Genomic DNA, 23836 nt, shown 5'->3' with positions numbered 1-23836 from the left:
CTGGAGGGCCATCTTTACCCTGGACCACTTCTATTCTATTTTCTCTACTTCTATTGCTGCAGTTGCATGTTTGTGGTCTTCTAAGCTACCCTCAGAGCTGACCTGGAGTTATCATAGATGCTCAGTGAATGTCTGTTGATTTCTCTAGCTTTTTCAGAAAGTTCGGGATAGGAAGAAAGATTTTTTTCCTTTCTTCAACTGAGACAGAGATTTCCCCCCTTTGAAATGTCTCTCTCTATCATTTTTCTTCACAGAATCCTAGTGGGTGGGGAAAGACAGGTATTTTTATTCTTATTTTATAGATGGGGCAACCGAGGACTAGAAATAGTTATTCATTTGCTCCTTGTCAAAAGAACAATTCCAAGTGGAGCTGGGATTGGCTTCCATGGACATATGTACAGTGATTGGTTTTCCTTAAAGCAATCAGTTAATATTATTCTATACACTTTTGGGTCCCTCAGCTCCTTCAGAGTACTTCTTAGTATCTTTCTCGTCAGCAGTATTTATACATTGCATTTCCCATTAATTTTCATCAAGCCTGTTCTCTCGAAGTTTCTAATAAGCTTCCTTTGTAACTGAATTCCTCTTCTTTCTCCCCAGTACCTATTAAAGAACAGGCCTCCTCTGAAAGGCACAACATTTAATGTATTATCTCACAGTCTAATTCTCAGACTTCTCGAGATAACCTTGAAAGGGCATCGGCTCTGTGGCATTCTCTAATGAATATCACAGGAACGTGTGCGTTTTGACCCAAACCATGAGAGAAGTTCCTTTGGAAGCAATCCCAGATTTGGGTCTGCAGATCATAAGAATGAGTTTATTTATGGACAACGATGATGTGAAATCCTCTGTAGAAATACCGAATATTCTAATCATTGCCTTGCTCTCGAGCATCCCTCCTCAATCTGAGCATACTTTCTTTCAGTTTTGATCAGGATGTGTGATGCATAACTAATGGGCTTCCCTCTGCCATCTGGCAGACTGTGTGAGTTCGCCACTCACGCTACGGCAGACGGGAGACCACGAGCCAAATTTAAAATAAAAGTGAGATACAGGACACTTGAACCTGTAAGAATGAATTCTGGTTTTGTTCCATAAATTCAAACTACCACCTTGAACAGCTGGCAAATCTCTGTAGCCTTTCGGATAGGGCCCGTTACCTGTACTGGCAAAGGTAAAGCTGAGTTTCTAAACTGTTTTGTTCCCAAAGAAAAGTTTGCTGATTTGTGGAGTTTTAAAGCTTTCTTTAGTTTGAATCATTCTTTCTTCACTAGTTGTTAGAATATGATTTAGTTACATTAAGAGGATGGAATTTGGGGACTCTCTCACTCTTGAGAAGATGCTCATGTATATTAACCAATATCCGAAATTGTGTTTGTGTTTGATAATTATAGGAAAATGGCTTCATTGACTTGCTTGAAACGATTGTTACTGTCTTTAGTTCTTCACCTCAAGATGGGTCACTGGATGCTTCCAAGTAATACTGGAGCAAATGAGGACACTGGCAATCATGCTTACTTTCAGGGTAATTTATGCTCTTTAAAATTCTTACATGACATAATTTTTCCCTTAAGAAATACTTACTGCTGTGTGTTTTTCACATTATCTTATTCCCAGGTCAGAACTTCTCTCTGCATCATATTCACATATGTTAGTCCATAATATATTAGTCTTGTGACTGTAAGTCATGGCAAGCCAACTTGAATTTGCTTAGATGCCAAGGAAGAGTTGAATAACTACTCTAGCTCATTGATTCTAAAATTTGCATTACACTTTTAAAAAACAGCTCCGAAATGAGTCTAACAATTGATAGCACATTACTATTTCATTACAAGTGTATTTACATCAAATACATACATAACGTAGTGGTGCATCTTTTAACTGATGGTGTCTTAAACTTGATCAGGTATGGTAAGTCAAAGAGGGCTGTAATGCAGGTACGTCTTGGGGACGACTTGAACCAGAAGTTCAAACGCTACTGGAACTCTGTCTATGGCCGTGGCTTCGCTCAATTGGACTGGCTTTATTTCTTTCACTGCAGACTAGTAAGAGACAGGGCTACCAACAGCTCTTTAGGGTCATATCTTATGGGTTCCACCACCGAGTCACAAATTCAAAACCACCAGTAAAGGCACTCATTATTTTGGTTTGGGTCAGTTGCCCACCCTTAGCTTTGTCACATTTGGCTGGGAGATGTAGTCATGCAAGAATTATCAAGAGCATAGATGAACAAGGAAGGTCTTATAGTAGCCATGTAGATGGGAGTGGTGCTGGGGAGAGCCCTTCTCAGAAGCAGAGAAGTCAGTGCTGGGGGGACAGTGCCACAGATATCCATTACTGTTATATCTATATCATTTATCTATCTACCTTTCTATCTACCTTTATCTATCTATCTATCTATCTATCTATCTATCTATCTATCTATCTATCGGCCTCGCCGTGTGGCATGCGGGATCCTAGTTCCCCGACCAGGGATCAAACCCGGGCCCCCTGCAGTGGAAGCGCAGAGTCTTAACCACGGGACCGCCAGGGAATTCCCCCCATTATATCTATATAAACAGGTGATCGATTGTCTTGGTTCTCACTTTGCTCTCGTAGCTGGAGCCACTAATTCTCATTTATAACGCTGCCCTCAAGTTTAGGACAAATTGCAAGAGTACTAAATCAGGAAAAATAAAGATATCTATAAATCATATTTATTTATAAATCATATTTATTTATAAATAAATAAATATTTTCCCCTCTCATTCACAGAGGACAAAACTTTATTGAACTCTTAAAGAGAAAAAGTATATGTTTCCTTGTAGTGGAATCTGTTGGTTGTGTAGAACTCACTTCAGTCCCTTCCGGATGGTACTTCAGAGGCTAGAAAGCTAAAAATCCACTTTGCAGACTCCAGTAGCTTCCACCAGAAACTTAGCAGGTGGAGCAAATGATATGAGCTAGCAGCCCACGGGGAGACAGGACCTTGTGGTGGAGACTCATTCTTCCGGGGCAGCTGGGTGGTAGCACAACTGTCCTGTGTCCAGTGGTACCAGCAGCAGCTGAGAGGCTTCCTGGTGTTAGACAGGCTCCTGGTGTGGTTGGGTGTTTCTCCCGGCAGCATAGTTTCTGGCCATGTGGCTGCCACACTTGGTCTCGTCCCTCTTGGAAATTCCTTAAGCTTAGATAGCAATGATAAATCCATTTCTGTTGTGACTAGGTACAGTGATTCTGCTGTCTCCGAATCGGACCCCTCACCAATACTCTTACACTGTCAGCAAGAACAGCAGGACTTTTCTTTCAGTCACAAAAATATTAAAAACTGGGTCTACTGGAGAGGTAGCCACGTGGAGTCAACTTTCTAAGGTTTTACCTTTACATCTACTTCAGAGCTCATATAGTATGCTCACATACATTATCTCATGAAGTTGACAAAAATGCATAAATCCCTGTTATTAATAAAGGTGTGGGGAAATAGATACCCTCCCTTAGAGAGGCACATGGATAAGGACATATGCTCTGGAGTCCAATTTACTAATCCATGACTTTGGTCAAATTATTTGACTTGCCTATGCTTTAGTTTCTAAATATATAAAATGAAGATAAGACCTATCTTAAAGGGCTATTTGAAGGAATCAGAAAATCAATCCATGCAGAATATTTGTGCCTTGGGTACAATAAACTCTCAGTCAACATTGGCTCTCATATCATATGCCTTTGCTACAAGCATAAATTGGCATATCTTTTTGGAGGACAATTTGGCAGTATCAAAATGTCTACATACTTTGGTTCAACAGTTGCACTCTGTATCTAGCCTACAGGAATGTGCTTGCTGAAATGCCTGTTAGTAGGGAAATAGTTAAATAGATTACATCATATGATAGAATACTGAGCGGCCAATAGAAAGAATAATGGAAATCCATACATTCTACATGGAAAGATCACCCATATATCGTTCATTTATTCAACAAATATTTAGTGAGGATTTACTTTGACCTTACTGTTCTGGGTGTTGAAAGTTAAAAGTATGAAATTATGGAATGTAAGGTGAGTGTTAAACAATAATCTGCATCTATGTACAGACGTACGTCAGGCTGTGGTCCCCTCTGTCCAGGCAGCAGGGAGGCCAGCTGTTTCTCGTTAGGCCACGCAAAGTGGACGCTGGAGCTTGCTTGACCACACATCACTTCTTATGTATCCTGGCTCCACCCTCCATCTTGTAGGCCTATAAATGGCCTGGGCCTTTGAAAAGGGCAAAGTTCTGGGGCATAAACAGGCATCATATCTGCTGAACAACTGATGGCTGTCCAGCTGCTGTCTATAGGAAGCCCTCGCCAGAGGGCAACCAGAACAGCTGAAGGGTTCCTTGGTTCTGCTCATTCAAGCGGCTGCTGGACCCTCTGCAGACACTGCCTTGGCCCCCTGGTGGCTCTCCACTGCTCACAGGGAAGGAAGGCGGAGTCTCCTCTTCTACAGATGTGGCTGCTTCAGGTCCTGCCCTTCAGCCTGAGGTCCCCACCCCTCTGTCCTGTCCCTTCCATCACTCCACTTCCTGTCTAGTCTCTGGTGGCAGGGAAGTTGGCCTCTGCAACCTTTCTATTTGCAAATGACTGTTTATGCCATGAGTTTTTAGCCCCAGATACCTTAGGGCTTTGATGTTGATACATAACAACAAGATTCGGGAACTGAGAATACTTTTATGTCAGGTCGTTGGAATCTAAAGCTTTGGCCGTGAGTTGCCTTGATTCTTACAATGCCCCTGCCTCATGGTCCTGCTTTCATGGTGTGTGTGTGTGTGTGTGTGTAGGGTGTGTAGGGAGTATAACTAAAAGGGTCATCAGATAAAAAAGAATTATGAAAAGAAGTCAGAAACAAAAACAAATATCAAAGACAAAATCGCATTGATTAATGTACCAACTTATTATTCTATCACACCCAGAAGAATATTTGGGAAACCTGCCTAGTTGTTAGCGAGGTTTATTGCTGAGGAACAGAGGGGAATTGATAGTGAAGAGAAAGCAGACTTTCTATTTTTACTCTGAAAACCTCTTTAAGTTTCTTTACATTATTTGCAGACATGTTTTAATGATATCTTTTGTAATTAAAACTAATTACAAAAAAACCAATAGTTTTCCAAGCAGGTCATAGTGTTTGGATCTTGGGTCTGGGGTTGGGTGTATCAGTCCTGTGCTTCTACCCCTTTGACCTTCTCCTCTGCTCACCGTACTGACTCCAAGCCTGGGCTGCCCTTCTTCACCTGGCTGCCTCTCTGAGGACACCTCTCAGAGCTCACCTCCTCAGGAAGTCTTTCTGGACTTCTTTCCCATTCTCTCCTCCACGCTGGGTTGATAAACCTTCCTGTGTCTGTGGGAGCTTTCCACAGATCATAGTCCTTACCAGGTGGCCCTTAAATGATCTATTTTTGTGTTTGTCTTCCTCTCTCTACTGCAGACTTCTCAAAGATAGAAATTATGTCTCATTCATTACCATGTTTCCAGATCCTACTCCAATGCCTGGCCCATGGGAGTGCTCAACATAGTGTTTATCTGAATTCTTTTCTTGTATCCAGGCATACTATAGATACGCACAAATACAAACACTAGTGTCAACTGTGCTTTCTCTGCTAATCGTCAGTTCTTTTTTCTATATCTTCCATATCTCATTCCTCTCATCAATTGTTCCAACCTTTTACAAATTCCAGAGGTGAACTTCCTTTCTCCTAAATTTACCAGGAAGATCAAGACCATCCCTGCTTTCTCTAATCCTAACTGATTACAAGTCCCTCTGTTGAGACTACTCCCCTACCTCGGCTTTTGAAAGCATTTCTATTTTCTCTTGAACTAAAGTTTAGTTAGTTCATTAATTACCACTGTTTTCTGTTATCTCAGACTTAGTTGGGTGTGACTTGATGAACTGCAGCAGGATGACACATTTATTTACCCAGTCATTACTAAGCACCTACTGTGTGCCACTATGCCTAATATGAGGCTTCAGAGACAAAAAAGAATCCATCTTTATCCTTGGATCAGTTAGCATCCCAGTAGAAAAAACAGATGGTATTTAAAATTGGTGAACTTGAAGAGAATGTAGACGGAGTGTAGGGAAACCACACGGGATAGGGTAGTCTTCTAAAGCTAATAACAGTGGGAACATTTTACCATCCTTAGGCCTGAAACTGGGGGAGATGGCGAGCAAAGCTACTGGAACATGGGAGGTGAAGGAGAAGAAGTACCAGGAAACTATATAGAGATGCTTCCTGTCCAGTGTGGCTTCCAGTCAAGGGAGCAGTCAGCCAATGACAACCTAGCGAGGACTGAGCTGAGGAATAAATACCCTGACCTTCTCCTTACCCTGCTGTGTCCCTTCCAAACCAATTAGAAGCCAGTGGATGAGGAAGCCAACTGATGTGTCTATACATTAGTTTCCTTGAGCAGAGTAGGAGGGAGAAGGGTAGAGTGGATCTGGACAGCCAAATGAAAGGTATCCTGCAAGTCCTCAAGGAGCTCAGTATCTAACAGAAATAAGAACAGGCACTTATAATACGATGTGGGATGTGATGGAGTAGCTGTGTAGCGTACACTGGAGTTATTACTCTAAGCTACTATTAGGCATAATTCTGAGTGTTTCACTGCATGAACTAAAAAAAATGTACAAGGTATTGGGAGGGAAACTAGCCTGGAAGGACCAGATAAGTTTTTGGAGAAAGCAAAGTGGAGATGAATCTTAGAGTGTGCATGTGAGATGGTCAGGCTGAGCTGGGTTCAGGGAAGGGGCATAAGCAGAGAAATGAAGGAATAAATAGCATCATGTGTAATTAGAGCCTCATAAAGTTCATTATTGCTGGAGTTTGGGGAGGGGGACCTTGGGAGGAGATGGAAGAGGGAGGCAGGGGCTGGATGATGGAGGGCCCGTGGCAATTTTATCCAATGGATGATGGGCAGCAAGTGAACAGTTTTTAAAAATTGAGATACAATAGACATATAACATTATGTTAGTTTCAGGTGTACAGTTTAATGATTTGATATTTGCATATATGGCAAAATGATCACCACAATAAGTCTAGTTAATATCTCCTATCACAGTTACATTTTCTAGTGACGATAACTTTTAAGATCTCTCTTTGCAGCTTTCAAATATGCAACACAGTATTATTTTCATTTATTTATTTATTTTAAATGGCTTCAAATGCTTGGCTTTTTATTAATTAATTTATTTATTTTTGGCTGTGTTGGGTCTTCATTTCTGTGCGACGGCTTTCTCTAGTTGTGGCAAACGGGGGCCACTCTTCAACGCGGTGCTCAGGCCTCTCACTATCGCAGCCTCTCTCTCGTTGCGGAGCACAGGCTCCAGATGCACAGGCTCAGTAGTTGTGGCTCACGGGCCTAGTTGCTCCGCGGCATGTGGGATCTTCCCAGACCAGGGCTCGAACCCGTGTCCCCTACATTGGCAGGCAGACTCCCAACCACTGCGCCACCAGGGAAACCCATGCAACACAGTATTATTAGCTATGGTTGCCATGCTGTATATTACATCCCCAGGACTTGTTTATTTTATAACTGGAAGTTTGTACCTTTTAACCACCTTCACCCATTTCACCCATACCCACCTCCTGCCTATGGAAACCACCAATCTGTTTTCTGTATTTATGAGCTTTTTTTTTTTAAGATTCCACAAATAAGAGAGATCATACATCTGTCTTTCTCTGACTTATTTCACTTAGCCTAATGCCCTCAAGGTTCATCCATTTTATTGCAAATGGCAAATTTTCCTTCTTTTTCATGGCTGCATAATATTCCATTGTATGTTGATAACACATCTTCTTTATCCATTCATCTTGGATGGACACTTAAGTTGTTTCCATAGTGTCCATGGATAATGGCAGAAAATGAAAAGTTTTAAACAGGAGAGTGAGCTTTGCAATCAGCTGACTCTGAGAATGTGGGAAGGATGGATTTGAGGGAGGCAGGACCAGAGAAGGGGAGACCAGTAACAGATGATCACAGTGGTGGTCGAGGAGAGAGATGACGTGACAGGAACTTAGTGTGGAGAAGGGATGATGAAGCTGAGAAATGCTTAGGAGCCAAAAGAGGCAAGTTTCAGGGATTGAAAATGAGGGTTGGAGGAGAGGCACTATCCAAGATGCCTCACAGTCTTCCAGAGTGGGTAGTTGTTAGATAGTGGTGGGTCCAGCTGAAAGCTGTAGACCAGGGATGTCAATAAAGAGTTCAGCTGGGTCTGTGGGATGTCCAGGTGAAATTATTTAGCAAGTAGTCGAAAAAAATGAGCTTAAACTTCAGGTAGAGGTTGAGACAGGAGGAATAGATTTGGGAGTCCTGAGCATGTAGACAAGAGGTGGCTAAAACAAGAGAAATGTTACCAAACTAAACTTGGCTCCACTTACCCACATGCAGTAAAGTCAATCTACTGACATCACGTTGTGGTGAAGGAAAGTGCAGTGTTTATTCCAAGGCGCCAAGCAAAGGGTCCGGGACAGCTCGTGCTCAAAAACCCCGACCTCCCCGATGGATTTCAACGAAGCATTTTTAAAGGCCAGGTGAGGGTGGGGCGTCCCAGGGTACGTGATCAGCTCGAGGTAACAGGTGTCACAGGAGTTAACGTGATCAATCCTTAGGCCCTAGTAGGCGTGAGGGCTACGTGCTCATGGTCATCAAGCAGTTAATTTCTTCCATGTGGTGGGGGTTTGTCTCATCTGTAAAACAACTCAGGAAACGTGCATCAGATACTATTATCTGGGCACTTGAGAGAGGAGCTTCAGCAGAGGATATGGGAGAGGAGTTGGTCCAGGGAGGACCCACAGGGTCTTGCTTGGTTACAGAAGTAGATGGAATTACTCAGTGGCGGGGCGGAGAGTGGGAAAAAGACAGTGGACTTCTCTTGAGGAAGAATATGGTTAGACAGTAGTGGGGGGAGAGTACAAGGGAGATACGTAGGATCCAGAAAGGACTTTTTTTTTTAAAGGAGAAAACGTTTCAAGAAACCTAATATTTGGACACTTTTAGCTCTGCTCTCTCTTCTTCCAACTCCCTAATTTCTTGGCTTCTGTGTAGTTGCTTTTCGCTGGTCCTTTTTTTTCTCAGTCTTCCTAATTCTTCCACTGATGTACTTCGTTCTTCTGTCCCCGTACATGTAGCACCACAAGTACTTAAATACCCTTGATGATTCTAAATAGTAGTAGTTCTCACCGACTTTTTTTAAAAATTATTTATTTATTTATGGCTGTGTTGGGTCTTTGCTGCTGCACGCGGGCTTTCTCTAGTTGCGGCAAGCAGGGGCTACTCTTCCTTGCGGTGCGTGGGCTTCTCATTCCGGTGGCTTCTCTTGTTGCAGAGCACGGGCTCTAGGCATGCGGGCTTCAGTAGTTGTAGCACGCGGGCTCAGTAGTTGCAGTGCATGGGCTCTAGGGTGCGTGGGGTTCAGTAGCACGGGCTTAGTTGCTCTGCGGCATGTGGGATCTTCCCCGACCAGGGACCGAACCCGCGTCCCCTGCATTGGCAGGTGGATTCTTAACCACTGCGCCACCAGGGAAGTCCCTTACCGACTTGTTCTAAATTGAATCTAAACACTCATGGTTGCCTCAGGGATGGCCCCAGAGCCTGCAGAGATGTGAGATCATTTCCTACACCAAGCCTTGTCACTGGAGGAAGAAATTTTACTGGTGCCAATACAGTTTTCAGCCACTATCCTCCATGTGATGTCACTTGTTCTCTCTTCCTCCTTATCTTCTCAACTAACACCTTTACATGTGCCAACAGATGGGTGTACCATAGAGAAAGCAATACTAATACTAATAATAATAGAGAACAGATCACTGGAAGCAGGGCAATAGAGAAAATAGAACCAACAATCTATTCTTTATACTTCTTATAATCAACGCTCCAATAATCAACTTCTTCTACCTCTCCTATTCTCACAAGTTTTCCATATGCTCATACATCAACAGCTTTAGGGAAAGATCAAGGAGCAAATAAGACAGAGAGGGTTAAATAGGGAGGGAGTTACAACATTTGGGCCAAACGCTTTTGCTGCCCCACATGCTGTAGGCATTTCATGTGTCCCTTACGCTTCTGAGCTGAGAACCTGGCTTTGTCCCCCTCTCCTATTTTTGATTTGAGGAGTTTAATACAATTTATGTACTTTCTCGGAGATACCAAAAAAAAATCATTCACATGTGGGAATTATTTAAGGGTAATCAACTCTAGAACACGAGATACTGAGTCAGAGAAAGTTTCTAGAGTCACTGGTTTGCAGACCAAATGCCTCTCTGGAAGCAACATTTGGGCTTATCGCCGAGTTTATTGTTAATTGGTGAAATACTACACTCCCCGCAGTGGACTAGTGATTACAAGACAGATACCCCCCTTCAAGAATTCATTACAATAAATGGCCTCTTTCTGCCTTCTGTTAATTGACTCTCCAACCCACTATGCCTCATGTTAGTACTGCTCTAGTAGAAAATGGATGTCATCCATGCTTATGTAACTTCTGGTTGAGTGCTTTATGCTCCAGCCATGGTTATTTGTGAGTCATAATTATGTCTGTGTGAAAACACTGCTGCAAGCTGTGTGTGCCTGTGTGGGTGTTTTATGTATGGGTGTTGTCCACAGCCTGGGAGGCTAAACCTGTTGGTGAAGGGATTTTCATTTACCTAAGAGAAAGATCTTAACACTTAGTAGAGATCAGATTTATTTCACCTGGTTATTTACCTGGAAAATAAGGTTTGTTAGCAAAAGAAAGTGCAGCCAACTGGATGGCTGACGTCTTCCTCCTTGAGCTACTTTCCAGGGATAGGAGTGGGGGAGGAAAAAATCAAAAAAACACTCAACTCCTCCTAGATGAGGCAGGCTGCAGTTAGCTCTTGGGTCTACCCATTAAACCACAAGGGCTTCTCCAGCTCTGGAGGAAGATTCAACTTTTTTTTTTCTTTTTTTGAGTAAGGGAGAGCCAGGGGAGTTTAATGGATAAGAGAATAGATTCTGGACCCAGACCACCTCACCAGCTGTGCGCCCTTGGGTAAAATTTCTTTATCTGTAAAATGGGATGATAACAGTATATCTCATAGGGTTGCTGTAAGAATTCAATGATTTAATACATGAAAGGAGCTTAGTACCTAAAACACTGTGGTACTCAGATAGCTGTCTTCTTTCGGAAGGGTTCGGTATTGGTCCTAAGGCTGGAGCTGGCTCACTGCCTTGAATCTCACAAAGGAATAAGGTCTCAATCCTCTGCAGCTGGGCCTTCGGAGGCTGTCTCACGTGGACACGCTCTGGTTGGTTCTCTTCTCCTCGACGTGGACACGCCCTGCTTGGTTCTCTTCTCCTCGACCCCTCCTCTCTATGGCAGTCTCCGGAAGGCCCTGATCCCGCCGTGGCTCTGTCTTGCCCGGACGCTCTGGTAAGGTCAAGTCTTTCTTGTCCCTGAGTCACATTTTCATGCAGGCTGCGGTGCATGTTTGTCTTTTGTTCCAGTTGGTTCCTTCCGCCCCTACTCCACTCCCAGCCCTGCAGACACCGGTGCCTCCTTTCTAGGGCTGAGTCTTTTCATCTTGCTGAAGTTCGGGCAGCTCTGTCAAACCCCCTGTTTGCCCTGATGGAGTGTGGGTGACTCTGTGACTGCCTTCCGAGCTTATCTGAGGCCAGTTTGTTTCCATCGTGGTGCTGGGAAATTGGCGGGCTCAGTTGTTTCCTGTTTTTCTGCACCTTCTGGGCATGGTAGGGGGGCTCCGCTGAGGCTGGCGCCCTCTTGGAAAACCCGAGCTTTGTGCTTCTCAGTTCATCCCACCTGGTGTCCTGCATCTCCGCAGGCTTTGGATCCCTTCTCCAGTTAAGAGGGTAGCCCTAGAGCTTTCCCCTCCATGTTATTCCAATGGACTCTTTCACCCAATTCACCTCAGCAGCCATTTCCATTCCCTGCAATCAGAAAACAGAAAAAATAAGGATAACCACACCGATGTGCAGATTTGGAGTATTGATGAGAATGCTTAGGATTTTATAACTTGTGACACAAGGAATCGGGGTTGGCAGCTCTAGCAAGATGCTGCCCTGCTTTACTCCCAAATCTATGTCCTTCCCGGACCACCTTGTCAAGGTTTATACCATTGGAATGTGCGCCTTCCCTCATTTGATTGCTGCTGGTGAATTTCTGGAGGACTTGCTTCTACTTTTTTCCATTATTTCCTTAGGAATTAGGTAAGATGCAGCTTTATTCCACTGTATTAATCCAGAAGTTGTATTTTTTTTCCTTTTCAGTATAAAAAGACCTATTCCATATGCAGTAGAAACCCTGACTTTACTAGGCTATAACACAGTTGCCTTTTTTCCTAGCCTAGCTTTTTCTTTTTCTTTTTTTTAAACATCTTTATTGGAATATAATTGCTTTACAATGGCGTGTTAGTTTCTGCTTTATAACAAAGTGAATCAGCTGTACATATACATATATCCCCCTATCTCCTCCCTCTTGCGTCTCCCTCCCACCCTCCCTATCCGCCCCCCTCCAGGTGGTCACAGACTGGCTTTTTCTTTACAAGACTCCACTCGTAAACCAGCAATACTTGTACTTGAGCCATCTGGTCAAATGGCACCATATATATCTTCAACCTTCAAATATCTCCCCAGTAACTGGGATAATGGTGGATTAGGGAATCAGTTCAGTGTGTCGTACAAACGAATTTGCTATAACCAGCCACAGAAATTAGGCTCCCTCAAGAGCAGTGAGGTAGTTATCAGCATGGGCTTTGGAGCCAGACTGCTTGGATTCCATTTCTGTCTCTACCACTTACTAGCTAGCTATGCAAACTTGAACATGTTCCTTAGTTTCCTGTGCCTCTATTTCCTCATCTGTAAAATGGGATGATGGTAATTAATTTTACCCACCTCTTAGAGTTCCTAAGAGGCTTAAATGAGTGATTACGTGTGATCCATTTAAAATAGCACCTAACTCGTTGTAACTATTTAATACGTATTTAGCAATCTTCTTTTCTTACTCTGTTGTTTATTGTTTAATCTAGCTATTTCTGGCAAGTCCTGGTCTTCAGTGACCAACAGGAGCAAATATATTTTTATATAAGAAGAGTGATGTAGAAATATAACTGCTCTGCTGGTAGAAATAAGAGATGTGAGTAGAAAGGGGCAGAGATGGATGAAATAAGAGTGGGAATTATTGGAGCTAGGTGATGGGTACATGCTCATTAATATATTAGTTCCTCATTTTTGTGAATGTTCATTTTCCATAGTAAAAATTTAAAGATAAAACAAGAGATGAATTCTGAAATGTGTCAGTGTGGATCAAGTGCGGTGCTATGGGAGTTCTCATGTACTCTAGGTGGGAGTCCAAATTGCTATAAGCTGCCTGGAAAACAAATTGACTGGATGTATCAAGAACCCTGAAAATGTTTGTTCCAGTTACTATTGCTGCATGAAAAATTAACCAGAAACTTGGCTTAAAACATCATTTTATTAAGTTCAAAGATTCTGGGAATCAGGAATTTGAGCAGTGGGGATGGTTTGTCTGTTCTAAGACAGGTGGGGCTTCAGCTGGTAAGATTTGAAGGCTGGGGGTGACTCAGTGACTGGCGTTTGCCCTTCAGAAGGTTTGATCTCTCACAAGTTTGGTGCCTGGACTGGAGTAATGCACAGGCTAGGAATGTCCCCTGGAGTGCCTTACTTGGCCTCCACGTGGGTTGGCTTCTTCACAGCATGGCAACCGTGGGGTAGTCAAGGTTGTTTATATGGTGGCTCAGAGATCCAGCCATCAAATTTCAGAGACCACACAGCATCAGTTCTGTTTACTCTATTGGTTGAAGTTGTCCCAAACCTGCTGAGACTCAAGGAGAGGGGATAATAGACCCCAGCTCTCCCTAGGAAGAGTGTCAAAGAATTTCAGGGTCGTGTTTCGAAACTACCTCAGTGTTTGTCTTCTAACTCAGTGATTTCATTTTTCAGAATTTATCTTAATGAAATGATTCAAAATGTGGACAATGTTGTATGCTCATATATACATGTTTATATATATATTTATATTTAATATATATTTATGTTTAATAAGTATATATATAAATTATACTGAAATATATTTATGAATGCATTTCAGTATAATTTATAATAATGAAATATTGGAAATGAACTTAATGACTAACAATAGGAAAATGAATAAGTGCTGGTGAGCCACTAAGATTATGTAAAGCCATTAAAATAGTGTTGGAGGGCTTCCCTGGTGGTGCAGTGGTTGACAGTCCGCCTGCCGATGCAGGGGACACGGGTGGGGACACGGGTTCGTGCCCCGGTCCGGGAAGATCCCACGTGCCGCGGAGTGGCTGGGCCCGTGAGCCATGGCCGCTGAGCCTGCGCGTCCGGAGCCTGTGCTCCACAACGGGGGAGGCCGTAGCAGTGAGAGACCCGCTAGTGCTGGAGTTTTCTAATACATAGAAAAACATTCATATTTTATTTAAAATTGATAAGCATAGGGTTCATATTATATATAACATATAATTTTAAATGTTTTTACAAATCTAACTTATTAAAAATTGCAGAGAGAAAGATGAGAAGGAAATATATTAAACATTATATTAACATATTAAACATTAAACTCTAGCCATCTCCAGGCAGTGAGCTTATGGTTACTTTACATTTTTTTCTTTACAGTTTTCTGCTTTTCCAAAAATTTCTACACTTGCATGTATTACTTTTGTAATTATAAAAAAAATTTTTTTAATTCCAATATATTTGATACATTAAAAAATAGTGAGCTCAACCATTTTGCTTCTTATATTGAATGGAAAAGAATACTTGCTGACTTGATTAAAACTTGCATATATATCACCAAACATACAGCCTCTGGACTCTAAAATGGGGATGGACTAATTGGACAATAGCAGGATGGGCAGCATTTTTCTGAATCCGATTTCGCCCCATCTATACTTCTTCCCTCAGCCTGTCCCCTGCATTTTTAGGACCGGGAGACCCTCTCTTCTCTGCTCAGAGTAGCCGAGGTCTGGCAAGAGAGTGTGCATTCGACAGAGGCCAGTTTCACCCTCCCTAGCTGCTCAGTGAACAGAAGGCAGGACCAGGAAGTGAAAGCCCAGCCCTTAGCCTGCAGCTAAGAGTTTTCCTCTGCAATAAGTTTTGGTCTTCAGTGTCTTTATGGCTTTTTTCTAGGAAACATCATCCTGTGCTACCCCAGGTGCAGAAGTCCTTTACTGCTCACATCCCAATAAGACTTGCCCTGGGCCTCGGGGAGTCCTCTGCTGTGCCCACCGCGGGCTCAGCCCCACTTTCCAAGGACTGCAAACTGTTGTCCCTGGAGTCCTATCGTCTCTCCTTTTTCTGCTCTTTCCCATGCCTGATGCATATTTACCAGTGAGCTGACAAGATTGGTTATAGATGAGCATTTGTGTCTAGTCTCATCCCTGGAACCTGTCTGCCTCAAGTCCGTAGCTTCCACTATGACTCAACTGGCTACCTTTGCTTCCATCTCAGCTTCCACCTAAGTCAGAGGGCTGTATCCTTTGGTTCCAGTGGTACCCAACTTGTCCTAGGCTCAGGTGCCCTCTGATGATGACCCTGTCCATCTTTCTCTTCCCCAAGGCCATGGTCCCTTGGGATCCCTCAATAAATGTAACAGGTTGATATACCTTAGTTGCATCATACAACAGCTAAAGATGTAGTTCTCCCATAATCTATATATCACTTTTTTTAAAAGTGATTTTAATTTTAATTAAATTTAATCAGTTAATATATTCAGTAGGCAACCCTTGAAATAAACTGGTTGCAGAGCTGCATATTATTATTGGTAGCATTTTCATAATAGTTTCCTGGTCTGAATCACTGATGATAGGGCTCTAATATTGATATTCAATTCCTCAGGATAATTTTTAAAGCAGTTTCAATAATCATATCTATTTGTTTTAGATCACCTGGAATGAATAACACTGGGCTTTTTAGCATATCCCCAAATTGTCTTCTGTGCAAGTTACCAGTGCCAGCTGTCTGTGCCCTTACTTCCTGGTTCGTTTGGTATTAGATGAACAGAGGATTAGGGGAGGGACAAAATATAGTTTGAGATAGAAATGGAAATGATTATGATGCAAACTCTGACTAATATGGTTAAATCATTTGATCCTCTTAAAGGATTTGCAAATCGGGAAAGATTTTATTCTCCATTCCAACCCAATTTCTACTACTAAATTGTTTATAAACTCCAGAAAACAAAGTGTCATCTTTGCCACTCACAAATATTTTAGTTCTTCTGGGGACATGGTAGGGGTGCATGGCAGGATTACTTTTTTGGAGTTAGATTGCCATGAGATTTGCTTTGGTGAATGAATGATGCTTGGAAGTAAGAAGTATCACTTCTGGGTGAGGCTTTGAGAACCAGGGTGTGCTTTGCCATATTCTGTGCCCCTGCTGGGTTGAATGGAGATTTGATTACCCTGGTTCCCAGAAGCCTAGATAACCAGAGTCTCTCCAACCTGCATTGGACATGTGGTAGGATGAAGAAATACATTTATTAAGCCACTGAGGTTTCAGGGTTGTTTGTTACTGGAGCATTACTTAGTCCATCATGACTGGTAAAGTAGGTAGCTAGCTCTGGATAGGTATGTATATAGGTAGACAGGTATATAGGCAAAGAGATGGAAATTCAGATATACTGGTAGAAGTTATTCATGGGTAGGACTATAGGTCTGGAAACAATGACTCAAGTTTTGCTCTAACGTTGATTAGTTACTCTACTGGTCACTATCTTTAATTGTAATTCATTTGAGTCTCCTTACTCTGAATTAAAAACTATATTTCGATCTTGTTGCTATTTACATAGAGTTTTCTCAAGGTATTTTAAGTGAAAAAAAAAGGCAAATTATACTGCAGGATATACAGTATGACTCAATTTCTGCAAGGAAAAAAATATATATGATTAGAGAAATGTCTGAAAGGCTACATACCAGAATCTAAACTGTGGTGGGAACATAGGTGATTTAAATTTTCTTTCGTACATTTATTTATTTTTATTTATTTATTTATTTATGGCTGTGTTGGGTCTTCGTTTCTGTGCGAGGGCTTTCTCTAGCTGCAGCGAGCGGGGGCCACTCTTCCTCACGGTGTGTGGGCCTCTCACTGTCACGGCCTCTCGTTGTGGAGCACAGGCTCCAGACGTGCAGGCTCAGCAGTTGTGGCTCACGGGCCTAGTTGCTCCGCGGCATGTGGGATCTTCCCAGATCAGGGCTCGAACCCGTGTCCCCTGCATTGGCAGGCAGATTCTCAACCACTGCGCCACCACGGAAGCCCTAAATACACTCTTATGTTATTTAAGTCAATGCATGTCACACACGTGGCCCCCAAAATGCATCTGAATCCCTACTGTGGATATTTATCCTAAGTCAATAATTGAGGTTACGTGCAAAGATTTAAATAAAAATGAAATTTATCACAGACCTTATGTGAAAGTTGGAAATCAATTAAATAGTGTTTTGGTTAAAGAAATTATAGTTTACCTGTACAATGGAATACAATGAAGCTAGTCAAAATCATGACACAGAAGAATGTTGATTGATGTAGAAAAACATTCAATTTTTAAAATGCACATATACGACAAGAAAATGATTACCAGTGTATATGAGCTCGGCTTTCCCCTTTCTCCACCTGCAAAGGAGAACTCGAAGCCTGCCTGATATGTTTCTTTCTCTCTCTCATTCTCTATGGAAGGGTCTGTCTTGCCAGATGAAGTCCTTTGGGCTTTTGTGATGAGAACTGACAGGAAAGGCACATTAGCTAGGCCTAGGAGGATATTTTCTAAAGGGTTTTGAGAATCAAGAGGTGAGCTGTTGTGTGTGGGACCTTGGGTGGGAGAAGAAAAAGAGGATTTTTTTAAAAGTATGCCTGTGGACCATATACCTCTCTAAGATATTTGGGCTGAAATGATTTCAGGCTGCTGTGATATGTGGGCATTGGACCATGGGGTTCTCTATTGTGGGCATAGAAATGGGTCTTGAAGATATTTATCAAACACGCAGGGTTTTTACCAGCTTTTCCTCTAAGTGAGTAGAATTCCATTTTCTGCTTTTCGGTTTTCTGCTAGTACTTAGCCATTTATTAAAAAACAAGCATTACATTTTATTTTTAAAAAATGATTGCTGAGGGCTTCCCTGGTGGCACAGTGGTTAAGAATCTGCCTGCCAATGCAGGGGACACGGGCTCAATCCCTGGTCCGGGAAGATCCCACATGCCGTGGAGCGACTAAGCCCATGCACCACAACTACTGAGCCTGCGCTCTAGAGCCTGCAAGCCACAACTATTGAACCCCTGTGCCACAACTACCAAAGCCCACGCGCCTAGAGTCCGTGCTCTGCAACAAGAGAAGCCACCACAATGAGAAGCCCGTGCAACGCAGTGAAGAGTAGTCCCCACTTGCTGCAACTAGAGAAGGCCCACGTGCAGCAACGAAAACCCAACACAGCCAAAAGTAAATTTAAAAAAAAAAAGGTTGCTGAGCCCTGCTAATAAAAATGGAGGGATAGGGGCTTCCCTGGTGGTACAGTGGTTGAGAGTCCGCCTGCCCATGCAGGGGACACAGGTTCGTGACCTGGTCCGGGAAGATCCCACATGCCGCGGAGCGGCTGGGCCCATGAGCCATGGCCGCTGAGCCTGCGCGTCCGGAGCGTGTGCTCCACAACGGGAGAGGCCGCAACAGTGAGAGGCCCGCGTACCGCAAAAATAAAATAAAATAAAATAAAATGGAGGGATAAATTCATTGCAGTCTTTTCCCTTAGCACAGGGAGAGGGGAGGGGAAAGGAGGTAAGCTCCTGCTTTCACTGTCCTCAACTCACAGCCACACTCACCCCCATCTGCAAGAAATGACCATCTGATTCCCCCCAGGCCCTGAGCCGTTAGAGTCAGGTCAGGTGGTGTATGTCAGTGGCTCTTTGCCCACTGATGGAGAGGATGAGGGAGCTTGGTAAGAATCTGCTGCTTTATTTCTGGAACATGGGGCCATGGACACCCTTGTGGATGTGCAGGCCCTCTTTCTAATCAAACCCTTACCATATGTGGCCCATCCACCAACAGACCTCCTACCCCCACGCCTGGTTTTCATTCTTGGTAGGACTAAAGCTCAGCCCAGTTGTCTGGAGACCTGATCACCATGCCTTTATCTAGATGGGGAATGAGCCCTGCAGCTGGAATTCCTGATCCATAGTTATGGCACATGCCTGATGGCTTGAAAATGACAGCCTCACAGAATATTCTGCTGTCCCCTTTGCCCCACCTTAGGGGGTGTCTCTGGGAAGCAATGGGTGAAGTGCCAGGTTCTGGGAATCTCCGCATAGAAAAGCAGGAGAGAATGGGGTTTTGTTCATCCACGTCAGTGACAGTGGATCAAATCACTTGCTTAACTATTTTTAGCTATCCGTGTCCTCTGAGAGACATCCTGAAGTCTTCTGAGCAGCTAGAGAGATAAAATATAAAGAGTATGGCAACCAAGGTCATTCCTTCTACATAAGATCCCCTTTAAGTAGCTGCATTTTTCCAGAGACTTCATACCAAGCTCTTCATACAAGAGCTTCATGTACCAAGCCTCTGGGACATGAAGCGTGTCCCAGAGATTGACCTGGAGCTCATCCTGTAGGCACAATTGTGGTTCTGGGGTGGATGGGAAGGATAGACGAGAGAATTCATAATTACTGTGGGAGGAATATTTCAGCTGGTCGTATGGAAGGTATTAGTCAGCAGTGGGCCACTCAGCTGCCCAATTCTCTGGATATTATGGGGTATAGTTCTTGAGGAATTAATTCACAGATCTGCTAGTGCATTTGACATCGTGATGCAAGTGCTGGGCAGGAGATCCATGGGCTTGAATGGCAGGGTCTTAATTAGGAGCTACAAGAGTCTCACTGGGCTTGTGCTCACTTGGCCCAGGACTCCACAGGGCTGGAAAATTTCCCAGCTGGAAAAGGCCACTTTCTTGATGGCCATCTGAAGACATGTCTATATGACACCCTGTGCCATGTTATTTAAAACCTGAGCAACATAGTGCCCTTAAGACAAAAATCCATTGGTAATAAAAGCCCAAGTTGTTTCACAGCACTGCACATGAGTGGGTCGTAGGAGCAGGAAACTTTTAGGCAGGACTGTCTACATTATTTGCAGGACTCTGCAAAATGAAAATGTGGCGCCCCGTGTTCAAAAATTATTAAGAAGTTCAAGACAGAGACAGTAGAGCATTAAGTCACATGTGCGGTCCTTCTAAGCATGAAGCCCTCTGCCACTGTATGGGACGCACGCCCGGGAAGCTGGCCCTGTTTTTAACGTTTCCAAGAGAGTCTTTGAGACTGGTTAAAGACAGCAAGGGCCAAAGTAGGGTGGAACTGTACCAATAATTGCTGAGGTTGTTCACTTCCCGGTTTTTCATCTCTCTGGCTCTACTAGATATTGCCTCATGGATTATAAAATTTGCCCATAGGATCCCTGTAGCTACCACTTCATTTCTCTCATTTTCTTCACAGCCAGATTTCTCAGAAGACTAGATAACAATTGCTATCTCCACTTTTATTCTGATTAGACAGTCGTTGATATTTTACAATCAAATTTTATCCCCCATAAATCCACCAAATCTTACCAGCAGGGGTCACTTGTGTGAGTCAGGGGTGCTTCTAACTATAAGTAACAGATAATCTGGCTTATAGCAGCATAAACAAACAAGAGTGTATTGATTTTTCTCCCATTCCAAGAGGCCTGGTGATAGATAGTTGTGGGTGTTGGTTCAGCAGCTCAACAATGTCAAGGCCAAGGTCATGCTTTCACTAGTGGTTGTAAGATTTCTGCCACTCCCACTCTGCTCAGCTCCTAGAATCAAGGCTGAAAGAAGAAAGAAAGGGTCATGCTGGCTATATCCACATTCCAGATGTAAAGCAAACCACCCCAAAGCTAAGCAGCATAAAAAAAACCATTTCATTTTGCTTTTAGATTCTGCGGTATAGGAATTTGTACAGAGCACAGTGGGGAGAGGTCGCCTCTGCTCCACCATGTCTGGGGTCTCAGCTAGGAAGACCTCAAGGCTGGGCATGATTCCCTGGTGGGGGCTACAGTCATTGAGAGATGTCCTCACTCACAGGTGTCATAGTTGGTGCTGACTGTGGGCTGGGACCTCCGCTGTATTGTCCAGAGCATCTAGACATGGTCTCTCCCTGTGGTCTCTTGGCATAGTCTGGGCTTCCTTGCTTCCAGAAGCAAGTCTCTCAACAGAGCAAGGTGGAAACACGTGGCAATTTTATGATCTAGCCTCAGACGTCACAGTGCCACTTCTGCGCTCTGTTGGCTAAGACAATCACAAAGCTCACTCCAGGATCAAGGGGAGAGGACATCGACCCCCATCTCTTAATGGGAAAAGATTTACGATCACATTGTAAGAAGAGCACATGGGTGGAAGCCATTGTTGTGGCCGTCTGTGAAAAACACAATCTTCCATGAGCCCTTTTATTAAGAAAGCAACATTTCCCCAGAAACCACTGGCAAATTTACTCTTGTATCTCACTGACACATCTGTGTCACATACATGCTTAGTTGCTAGGGAAGATGAGAAAGGGAGTATTTGACCTTCAAGTCTGTCTAGTGGGTGGTGGTTTGGGGGAAGGGGGAAGCATGACTGTTAGCTAGGCAGTAAGCAAGGTTTGTCACACACCCCTGCCCACGGCAAGACTCAACCTCTCCCTCCTGTGTGGGAGAAGGATACATGCTTCTATATAGTACCTATAAAGTTTTATTGTATTTATTTGCTTCTTTCAGTTATATTCTAAGTCCTTTATAGGCAGGGACTCTGAATTATTTGTCTTAGCATCTCCAAGGTCTATTTCTGTTCCTGATACAGAGGAACATTAATAATGCATGTATTGAATAAATGACAGGTAAGGTTCTAGAATTTTCTGAGTAGAAAAACTTCTAGTCTTAGATATTTGGGGTCCAAGATTATAAGTAATTTTAATGGAAAGACAAAGAAGTCCAACTTCAATGCCCACAATAGCTAGATTGCCTAGTGGTCTACAGATAGCAAAGAACCCAAGAGTCTAGAAGACACTTTTGAATAATAATAATCACGAGCCCTTTGTTCTATATAAAGTAGCTTTACCAATATCCTATTTGTTCCTCAAAACCACTTTGAAATTTCAGAAGGGCAGATATCATCATTCCCATTTTGTAAAAAAGTGACTAAGGTTTAGGTTATGTGACTTTCTCAAGCTAATATGTGTAGGAAAAGCATGGTCATTTCTTTCTAAATTAACCCCATGTACGTTTGAAGTCTGGAAGCCTGTGGGATGCAATCAAAGCACTTACTGCCTAGTTGTCGTCTGCTCTAATTGCAGGTACAAATTTCTGAAAATAACCATGAAGTTTGAAATTACAAGTTTATACACACACACCATCTATCTATCTATTTATCTAATCTATCTGGACACACACACACACATAATCAAGTACCACTTACCTTGAATATTATGTAAAATAATATTCTAGAGAAATAGCTATGATTTTCCATGAACAGAATTTTCTATCAAAATTTAGGGTGCAGCAATGTCTGCCTGAAGATTTGGGCTCATCCAATTCTTGAGTGCCTGTCTTGGAGTCTTGGCAGTGGTGGAGACATGTCAGAACATTAGCCTCTCTCAGGAGAAAGGAGTGGGAAAGAATTGTGAAGGATGTTAACCCAGCATCACATAGTCTTTGCTAAGGTAGCAGGGAGAGTCCTACGGAGAGGAGCGTCCACACACAGTTGTTGAAACTTAGTTCTCAAAAGTTTCCAGGTAATATGGCATGGAACTATTGGAACTGGAAATCAAGTAATGAGAGCATGAAAAAGGGATTCTCCAGCTAAAGAAACAAAAGCTCCCCAAGGTCATCCTAAAAATGTTCCCGCATTTTCCTAGGAGACAATCCCACATATTTTTGTGTCTGTCTACACGTGTCCTCCAGAAATGGAGGAGCATCAAACGTGGTTACCAGAAGAATGTGTCTGGGTTATTCATGAAGAAAGTGACTGAGGTACATAACACCAAGTCTAATTTATCTTTGTGTCTGGTCCGGAGCTTTGTACTTATTAGTAGCTTAGTAAATGTTGTTTGAATTGAATAGCTCTGTGTAGAGGCTGCTAAGGCAGATACAGAGAGCGAGTTCTTGACTTAATTAGGTTCAGTCAATATATCATAAAATGCCCAGGGAAATTCAATGATAGGCCCAGGCTATGAAGGTTGAGAGCAGTATCTAAAACAGCTGGGATTATTATCTATCTCTTCTGGCATTCAGAAGAAGTTGACCCCATGTATTGATGCCTACAGAGGTACAAAAAGGATCTGGCTGGGCATATAAGGGAAAGCATTTTACAGTAGTGCTTGAAATGCATTTTAAAGAATTCTCCATACCTTTGGCCGCTTTTTAGGAGCAGAAATGTCCAGCAAAAAGATATATTGCCTGTAGAGCTTCCTGCCTGACTAGATCTTTGATATGGCATAAAATATAATTACCAGTCGCCAGAAGTCAGACACGTCACATAAAGAATATCTTTATGCCTCTGATGGCTGCTTATTAGAAGGTCGCATGACAACTGGGATAAGGGTGAGTGAACTTTGAACTGCCTGGCTAGTGAAAAATTACTTCTAGTTTCGAGAAAGCCCTAGACGGATGATAATGTCTCAGACTCCTGTCTTCTTCCTTATTTGATTATTATGATCCCTGACACCTGAATATTGGGTTAAAGTTTAAAAACTACTTAGCTAGAACTACCTCCTGTTATTGTAGAACCCAACTGATGACAGATCTAGCTGTACTATTTTTCATGGCTTCCACTCTCACCCATGAA

Source organism: Delphinus delphis, chromosome 10 (genome assembly GCF_949987515.2).
Source record: "Delphinus delphis chromosome 10, mDelDel1.2, whole genome shotgun sequence".
NCBI classification, from domain to species: Eukaryota; Metazoa; Chordata; class Mammalia; order Artiodactyla; family Delphinidae; genus Delphinus; species Delphinus delphis.
The sequence above is the reverse complement of the archived record's forward strand: the minus strand, read 5'-3'. Positions refer to the sequence as shown.